Here is a 9,233-nt window from a genome sequence, read left to right as displayed (position 1 = left end):
GAAGTGAGGACGGCCTATGAGTCGAAATCGCAATTGCGTTGCTGTTGGGCAGTTGCATATCAGATGATATGAGGTTACGTAGTCGGATTTACAAAGATCACATGAAAATAACTCAGCGCGCTGAATAGCGCCCATGTGATAATTAAGTTTGCAGTTGCCAATTCAAGCCCGTGCCACGGTGTTGTTTCGAAAAGTATAAGATCTTTTTCGAAATAACTGAGCACGGTTATTCCAAAACAGAAAATATTCGAAATGTTTGTAGATTGCGCCGATAGTTGCAGTGCTCGGTTGAAGCCCAAGACCGGATCTGTTCCTTTATCCAACTTGTTGAAATTGACAAAGCATGCTCTGAACCAACAAAGTCAATATCTACACAGAAAAAATATTGTTCCCAAAATCGTGAATAAAGGGCTATGAATTTCGGAACAATCATGTTTTTATGTTACGAAAACAGGACCATGAACATCATTTATTTTATGATTATGTTCCATTTACACTAAGTAACGCAGATACAAAGCTTTTATTAGTAGAGGTATTTGTTTTGTTTTGTGAACTTCAGTCACGGTTTCCACCATACTATTACCAAATCGATTTTTTGTACGTGAACTAGTTTACAACTTTAAGAACATTATTTATAATACCAAAGGTAGAATCGTGATTTCACTAATAGATTTTGGAACATATGCGACGTGAACTGATTCATGATTTATTACATTTTGAACATGATCTAATTTTCATGGTTGTGAAGTAGTTCACGAAATCAAAAAATATTTTCTCATGAACTATCTCACGAAATATTATTCATGAATCCTTTCAATCATTAACTAGTTCATGCTTCCTAATATATAAGTCCCAATTCAATATGCATACTCGTGAAATAGTTCTCAAAATCATGAAATGGTATTCATATATACATGAATTGATTAATGATTTCTAGCGAATTTGTCACTCCTCACCATTCATGCTTACGAAATAGTTCACATATCCAAGAAATAATTTTCATATATTTATGAACTAGTTCATAATTCCTAGTATAACAGTCACGACTTACCACTCCAGCTCGTGCAATAGTTCATAAAATCGAAAAATATTGTTCATGTGTACGTGAACTGATTCATGATTCCTAACGACAGACTATTTGTGTTCGTGAAATAGTTTACAAAGTCATGAAATCCTATTCATGAAAACGTGAACTTATGCATGATTTCTAGTGTAAAATATCGTCAAAATAATAAAATATTGCTCATGTGTTAAAATATTATTCATGGATTCGTGTACTTCATGATTTGTAGTGCATAATTCACAACCCATCTTTAGCGCTTGTGATTTTCAGATGACATCCGTAATCGTTTTCAATTTCATGCAGCTTTGCAGATGGTCTTCAAATTTTCACGTGAACTATTTCACAGAATTTGTTTTTTTTTTTCATCAAATATCGTATAGTTATGTCTAATGTCCAGTGACTAGTAGTAGGTGCAAAAATTATCAGGACCTCGAACATTGTTATTCATTGGATAAGGTTCAATGTGATTTGTGGACTGAAAACGAATTCTGGTGATGTTGTCCACAACACAAGATAGCGTGAATCAGTTACGCTTTTAAAACCAAATCATATTGTCACGTTACTCCAAATAAAACATTCGACAGTAATTAAACAGAAACATTAGTTACACTACTCCACGTGTCAAATTCGAAAGTGAGCTCATGTTAAAAATATCACGATAAAATGCATATAAATTACGAAAATCATGACCAAGATCCTGAAATCATGAATATAAATACACTACTCGTGACTAAAATATCAAATATCGTGACTATGATTCTGAAATCATGAATACAAATCTCTATTTGTGACTAAAATATCACGATAACGTGAATAATAATTTTGGAAATCGTGCCTGAGATCCTGAAACAATGAACATAAGTCACATTAATATGCCACAAAAAATCATCACGAAACTCATGAATAAATTACCACGAAAACGTGAATTTAATTTACGAACATCGTGACTAAAGCCCTGACATCATGAACATAAATCGTGCAGCTCTGCCAGAAAATTCCGATAGTATACTCATGAATAAAATACCACAGTAACGTGATGAAAAATTACGGAAATCGCGACTAGGCTCCTGAAAACATGAACATCGTTTTGATTAATATACACTGAGACCTCCATTTACGAACCAAACCGGGGGTTCGTAAACTGAATTAGTTCGTAAAAAAAGTGTTCGTTATTTGGGATTTAGTTCGTAAAAAAGTTTACTTCACATTCTTATTAATATTCGTTGGTTGAGCAATATTCTGGATAACGCTAACAATATGGGTATTTTTGGAACGGTCTTGACAAGTGGATGCTTAAAATGGACAATTGGAACTGGTTTGAAATCCAAGATGGCGACTTCCGGTTGAGCAATATTGTTGATAACGCTAACAATAGGGTATTTCTTTAAAAAACGGGTTTGACAAGTAGATGCTGAAAATGGACTATTGGAACCGTTTCGAAATCCAAGATGGCGACTTCCGGTTGAGCAATATTCTTGATAACGCTAACAATATGGGTATTTTTGGAACGGGCTTGACAAGTAGATGCTGAAAATGGACAATAGGAACCGTTTTGAAAACCAAAATGGCGACTTCCGGTTGAACAATATTATTGATAACGAACAATATGGGTTCTATTTCCGTCATGCACTCGTCAACCCTATCCCCAAAATACTCATATTGTTGAGGTTATAGAGAGTTGGATTCCAAAATAGTTCAAGACATCGATTTCCGTCATTCACTCGTCAACCCCATTCCGAAAATACCCATATTGTTGTGGTTATAGATAATTTGTCTAAATCGGAAGTCGCCATCTTGGATTCCAAAATGGCTCAAGACATCGATTTCCGTCATGCACTCGTCAACCACATTCCGAAAATAACCATATTGAAGTCTTCATATTTTCAACAAAGTTGTTTAAAATGACATTATCAACAACTTTTCCGAAGACACCAAGTCTCTTTTTGAGTTTTGAGTTACTTCTCCATTATTAATTACCATAATTATCATACCAAAAGATGCGCTTTTTTATGTTGCAAAGCTTCTTCAAAGTTGATAGCTTCGTAATTATCTGATCTAGACCGTTAGAAAAGTTTTTGACGATTTATTCTACTTTAAAAGTGCACTTTTTGTATTTGCAATCTTTGACTTCGTTGACATATTTTAATAGAAATTAAAAACGGGCTTCTGTTGGACTAGTTTTGTTACTGAACTTCCAATAATTTATCAAACTTAGATTAAATTTACGCATTTTCGAAAAAACCAACGGTTTTCATCAAACATAAGAATTACTACTTTATAGACAAATGGTATCTGAGGCAAAATTGTGCCATTGTTCTCATTTTTCGAATTTGTCTTAATCATTAAATGCACTTCAAACTAATGTTGTTAAAATGGAATTCGAAACGGGGTTTAATGGAAAACATTTCATATCTCCGAAATTCATAAATAAAAATTACGGTTCCTTGAGCAAAGTTTCGTGGTTTGAACAGTACTAACACTTTGCGGAAGAAACCAAATCGATAATACCAAAGTTTTTTTACTCGTTTTTTTGATTGCCGCCTTTTTAAAAAAAAACCGCGGTTATTCAAATATCCAGGAAAAAACACGTAAAAACCGCGTAAAAACACTTTTAAAAAGGGACTTCAGTGTATTTATAGATTCGAGTTATTTTGAAGATTAGGTTTGAAAGAAATTTTAAACAAACTTCACCTGGTGTATATTTCTACATAGTACATTGGACATTTTTTAGTTTAGGAGCTAAACCAAGAGAGCTCGTAAAATTAATGATAGTTTCAATGAACAGTGGTAAAAATTATTTCCAAATTATGTACATATTGAGTGGATCAATATTCGCCCATCTATTGACGAAGTTTGGCATCTACAGATACAGGGTGTTTGATTCATGATTAAGAACCTCACGAGGGATGATTAGCTGTCATAGTGGGAGAAAAATCGTTCTACACATATTATCAAATCTCAATCGTTACAGAGTTATTAAACTTTTTGTGTAAAAAACTTATTTATCTTAAAATACCTCTAGCTCAAAAAGTATACTTCGTATTTTAAATCTTTCAGTTTCATTGAAAAGGTGAGAAAATTTTCTATTGAATTGTGTGCTCAGATTTTTTTGTTGATAAGTTTTAATTTCCTTTAAGTTGCAAAGTAGTTAAAAGTTAGTGTTTTTGAGAAGGTTTTTGCTAATTTTCTCGGAATAATTAAGTATGATTATAGCAATATTCATTATCCAAAAGTTGGATTTTAGGACGATTCATAATTTGTTCTTGGACGTCATATTCCTATCTCTTCTCATTTCTTTGTAATTTCATTACTATACTTTTCTTGTAACCGTGTTGCAAGTGCTTAAAAGACTCTAATCTAAAAAATATGCTTTATATCTCTTTTCATTTGGCTGCTATTTAATAGATAACACAGTATGACCTCGCCACAAATGTAGTGGGTTCGAAATCGTTATTTTTGAATATGAAACGATGTGATAAAAACGATTTTTCGTCGAAACCAAAAGAGATAATTGAATGGAGTCAAAGAAAGAATTGCAGAACTTGCTGAGATGCATTATTTCCATGATAATAATGGTGATGTTTATTATTTGCTATTTTAAGAAAATTAACGAAAATGCTAATAATAGTACTAACTTTAAATTAAATTACATCTAAAAGAATACTAAATTCACTTAACTGAAAGGTATCAATACATTTTTCTCTGTAAAATTTTCCTGGCTTTCGAATTAAAAGAAAAAAAAGTACAATAAGCGCCATACTTTTTCAATTAAAGCTGGTATTAATGAAAATGAGATAAAAATATCCAAGTTAAATAACCTAAACTCATGAAAATAAGGAAAGGTAAGTGTATCATGTCAAAGAACGAATTATGCAGCTTTTCAAGACTAACAATCTGGATTATTAAAATGATGAGGTTAACTATTAGGATTTTTACGAAATGAACGAAAGATCGATTAAAATTGTTCAATTTTCAACAAATTACTTTGAAAAGGTTACTCAAACTTATTAGCTGAAACATGTGAGGGCATCACTCAATGGAAAATATTCTCACCTTCCCAATGGACCTAAAATATTTGAAATACAAAGTATACTTTTTGATTTAGAGGTATTTTAAGACAAATGAGTTTTTAACGCAAAAAGTTCAATAGCTTTGTAATGATTGAGATTTGATGGTATGTGTAGAACGATTTTTTCTCCAAATATGACAGTCAATCACCCCTCGAGAGATTTTTAACCATGAACCAAACACCCTGTATAAAACGGATCCGGAGAGAAGGAAGGCAGACGGAACCCGTAATACTTAAAATATTAAAGCAAACGTAAACCAGAACGCTTTATTTACGAAAAAAATCTTAACCGAATCATGAAATGCGCTGTCGTGGACAACGAGACTCGCTTGTTGAACAAGTGGTCAACACGCCCTACTCCATTATTCCTCATTCTTTGCCAAGCCACTCTTCATACTCAAACCACATTATGCAACTACGACTCCAGATTACCATACGTTAATTTTTATCAACATACTGCTGACTTAAATAATATACTAATTCAGTTAATAGAAATGCACGTCATTTGAAAAATCTTTGGAATTCATCTTACAATGTTTCACTTTAGAAAACTTAAGTTATACATGGTATACTGAAAAGAATCATTTTGTGCCTTGTCGTTTATCGAATGTAACTCTGCATCTGTACCTGCTCAATTATGGGGTCCCTTTAGTTTAACGGTACGGAGGGCCCCGAGTTGTCTTTAGACGGCCCTGAGAATCAAGTGATATGTGAAGTGGGAAGACCTGAAACGAAAAAAAAAATATTTCCAACTAAATATTCAACCTACCTTAAAAACAAACTAAAAATTGCTTCAAACTCACTCAATCATCCCTAAGAACAAGATTACTTGATTGCATGCTTTATTTTCTGCCTCGAAAAAAACATACACATTGTGAGTAATGAAAGCTGTTTACATCGCCATTAGCCGAAAACGGCCGATGTTATCAAGAGTGTACGGCACACGGCTACGGCAAGGTCGTGGAAGATTTGGCTACACGCAATCGCACTTGGAAACTTTTGAGCTGCCGGTTTGTTGTGTTGTTTTGCTTCAATCTATGACGGAAGTTATTTGCGGACTACGAGCGCAAATGTAGGAACGCTGATAATAATCCTATACCGTACAACACTCTATTTGCTCGGTAAACATGAAATCGTTTTTGCGAAAATAAGTGCATAATTCATCATAGGAATATTTTTGGAGGCACATAAATAATATTTATAGGTAGACACAAATTGCAAATATGTGCGCTAAATATTAATAGATTTAGTGGAAATATTTGATATTTGTTTCGGTGTATGGTGTTGTTTGGCAAGGTATGTAAACAAGTTTGGCGGTTGTTAACAATACATATTTTTAACCCGCGACAAACTACATTGATGCAACTAATTCCTATTAGAGTCTACTCATAAATTGTGGTACACAGAAATTGCTTGGCATTTTAGCGAAGGAGTTATGCCACTAGTCGTCACATTTCCCCTTGAATTGGTTCTATAAATTAAAATATGTGTGGTATTTAATATGTGGTTCAGTTGCACTTACAATAGTTCTAAAAAACGAAACTAGAGATCCTATCCAGTCAAGTTCTTTCTTAGACGATATTTTTGATTTATTTGAATTATATAGATATTTCTGAAATATGAAAAGTTTAATAATAATATGAATATATTTAACTCGGTTAATCTAAACCCTACCTCAATAATACGTCAACATTTTCCGTATTATCTCATCTCGCCAAATGCGTGGCATAATCTACGAATTGTCCCTTACGTTTAACATTCAAATTAAGCCATGATCTCATTTATCACATTTCAGCCTGCAACTAGCTACCGTCGGCCGTCCAAAAATGCTACCGTAATGGTGCAATGCGAGTGTTCAAGCACGTATGTCACGGTAGGAAAAATATAAACCCGAATTAACGGAAACGGACGGAAATAAAGAAGACAGCATGTAATGCAGCAGCAACCGTTCGAAAATTAGCGACAAAATTTTTAATTAGATTTTCCTCGCTAATGAGATCAATCATCCTGCCCGTCGCATCATCATCAGCACCATCGAACGGAAGCAGCCGGGTTCGGTGATGGTGGGTGTAGAAAGGTTCACCGCTTCCAGCCAGGGTGTCTGTCAGTGCATGCCGGCAAGTCTATCTAGGTATGTACATATATGCCTCACAGTGGGTAGGGCATTTCCCAGGGTGAGATATCCGCCGATGTCACACACCGCGCTTCGCTAACCATCGCACGGGTGGCGTGTTGTGTACTAGTATAAATAATCATACACATGCAGAAAGTAGAGGCAAACAACCGTCATCGCTATTTGCGTACAGAACGGACGGATGGGCGATTTCGGTGGAAACGAGATCTGCAGGAAACGGAACGTCCAACGTTTTGACATATATGCAAGACTCACAAGATCTAATATAAGATAGACCTATCTGCTATCAGGAGGTGAAGAAATCAACTACATGATCAATTTCACGGGCAAACCGTTGACTAAAACACCGATAAGCGAAGGAAACCGCAATTGATAGATGTTGCACGGAAAGGCATTGCGCGATTAGATAACCAAACCTGTGCGTATCGCGTCAACAGTTGTTTCTGTGCTATGACATTAATATGGAAAACTTCTGTAACTTACACACTTTGCTCGGAGATTTGCAAAGATGCATTTTATAGTGCAGCTAAAAAATCTGTTAAACAAAGGATAATGATGTTTTAGATAGTTTAGTGACGATGAAGAGTAGGTCCATAGACATAAACGATTTCCTTTATTTTACTTCGTACTGAGCTAACTTAAATCGTATGTGTAGACCACTCGGAGCCCCTGGGCATTATTGAACTAAGTAGCCCCAATAGCTAAACAAACTTAAAGTAATATTCGATGAATGTGTTTAAGTAGGTCTTTTACTCTCACGGTTTCAAAAAATCGATTTTTTTTCTTTTTTAATTTCAATCTTTATGTATCTGAGAATACGCCACAGAAAGGATTTGGTGAAAATCATGTTCCTTGGCATGTTTCTGGAAAGGTAGGTATGTATATGTGAGCGTCTGTGAATGGTTTCTTGTTTTTTCGGGACGAGATAATCGTACGGAAGAAAGAATGCGTCGGACATGTTGAGACGCGTATGGGAACGAAATTACGAAAACTGAAGAAAGAAAACAAAGGTATCAGTGTGAAAGCAAAGGGAAAGTTGACGGACAAATTAATCGGCGAGCTAACAAAATTTTATGAGCTGCCAATTCGGAGAAACTTAAATTCTGTAGAACATATGCGAAATGCTATCTGGGCTTTCCTCGAACACTCAATGTGTCATCTCGGCGGGTTGATGCAAGTGGCGTCGGGCCGAAGCAAAAGGAACTTTAGAAACTTTCGAACATGTCAGGATCCCCATCGCTGGTTTCATCGTAGAATTATTGAAACCCATCTATGTGTTCTGACCTGACAAAACAGTTACGCTGGTAAATTTCGTCAAAAGGTGTACCGGATTTTACCGGACCATTCATAAATTACGTAACGCTAAACTCCCTCCCCCATGTAACAAATTGTCACTAATTTCTCTCTGCCCCCTCCCCTATTACGTAACAAATTCATCGATTTTTTTCTAGCTTACTCTCCCTTCCCCGTATGTCAAAACACGTCAAAACTTCTCGTAACCTCTCCCCCCCCCCTAAACGCGTTACGTAATTTATGAATGATGCCTTATGTATGTATCTATCGATCACGTTCAACAGTGTTAAGAAAGGAAATGTGCTATGTAGTATGGCAATAATTCCAGCTTCGGCCGGACATATACGAATGGTGTAAATATAAACTGACCTTAAAAAACAACGGTCGCCCGAGGGATTGCCCTTCCTATGATGATTCTCAGGAATAGACCGTTCCAACATCAAATTATGGTCTTGTCAAACTGCAAATGACATGAAAACCCAAGATGATACCAGATAAGGTATAGGCATACGTAAAGCGAGAGTTTTGTTTTTACAATTGGCAACATCTACATTGCGTAAATACTGCTTTACTTACCCATAAAAAAGAGGTTATTAAAATAGAAACTAAATAAAACAATGTTCCGGATAGGTTTCCTACGCAGGAAATTAATTGGAAGGATGATGGTTTCGATC

The 9,233-nt window shown here is 35.2% G+C and overlaps 1 long non-coding RNA gene across 1 annotated transcript; it reads right to left on the bottom strand.

The window, feature by feature from the left end:
* Positions 1 to 5,385: 5,385 nt before the first annotated feature.
* Positions 5,386 to 6,178, bottom strand: LOC131689401 (uncharacterized). Its single transcript, XR_009305392.1, has 2 exons — positions 5,936 to 6,178; positions 5,386 to 5,857 (listed from the first exon to the last, which is right to left on the bottom strand). It is a non-coding gene; the product is annotated as an uncharacterized LOC131689401 (long non-coding RNA).
* Between the last annotated feature and the right edge of the window lie 3,055 nt (positions 6,179 to 9,233).

The sequence above is a fragment of the Topomyia yanbarensis genome, chromosome 3 (assembly GCF_030247195.1).
Source record: "Topomyia yanbarensis strain Yona2022 chromosome 3, ASM3024719v1, whole genome shotgun sequence".
Lineage (NCBI taxonomy): Eukaryota > Metazoa > Arthropoda > Insecta > Diptera > Culicidae > Topomyia > Topomyia yanbarensis.
Note: the sequence above shows the minus strand (reverse complement) of the source record. Positions and strands in the feature narration are given on the sequence as shown.